Genomic DNA, 746 nt, shown 5'->3' with positions numbered 1-746 from the left:
ACCGTCTTTGTATGGGCATTGTCCCTCCCCTGCAAGAAAATAATTTATCTCAAAATCTAATTCCGTCATCATTTCCTCAACCTTATCTGTTTCCATACAAAAATGACAACCACAGCCACTGTCCACTTTGACTGCATGCACAAAAAGAAACAATTTCTGTCTGACATCTTCAGGTTTGGACCAACCTGAGGGATTAAAAATGTCATATTTTCATGTTTATCTGAATTATACCTTTCATTTTCAAACGAGGCTAGAGGGAACTCTCGATATTAAGAAAAAGCACAGTATCCTAACGTAACGTAAAGTAACACAACCTGTGTGCACCTGTGTGTGTTGTCTGTGATTAACGGTCACCTGCCTGAATAAAAGATAAAAGGATATTATATTTTCATGAAACTATGTAAAGGCTCGAAACGACTGCGCACCTGTTACTGTGCGCAACCTGCAGGTTTAGTTATGATGACCTTCTCAATAGAACCATTCAAGATAATATTTAACTTGATAGGTCTCACACATAAATATCCGAGGCTAAATGTTCAGGTTCAGCTTATGCCAATGACGATGCAAATGTAAGTAATAGCGAGTGATTACAAGCTGAGTATCGTCCTGTCAAGCTTGGCTTACAGCTGACTGAGCGAAATACACGCACACACCGCTGATCAGATTCCCTCGAAATGACTGATCCTGCAGGCACTGTGATCGATAACTTCCCAATCTACTGTCTTATCAGACACAGCATGATGCCG

This window comes from Cyprinus carpio, chromosome B1, assembly GCF_018340385.1.
Source record: "Cyprinus carpio isolate SPL01 chromosome B1, ASM1834038v1, whole genome shotgun sequence".
Classification (NCBI taxonomy): domain Eukaryota; kingdom Metazoa; phylum Chordata; class Actinopteri; order Cypriniformes; family Cyprinidae; genus Cyprinus; species Cyprinus carpio.
This window is presented reverse-complemented; position numbering follows the sequence as displayed.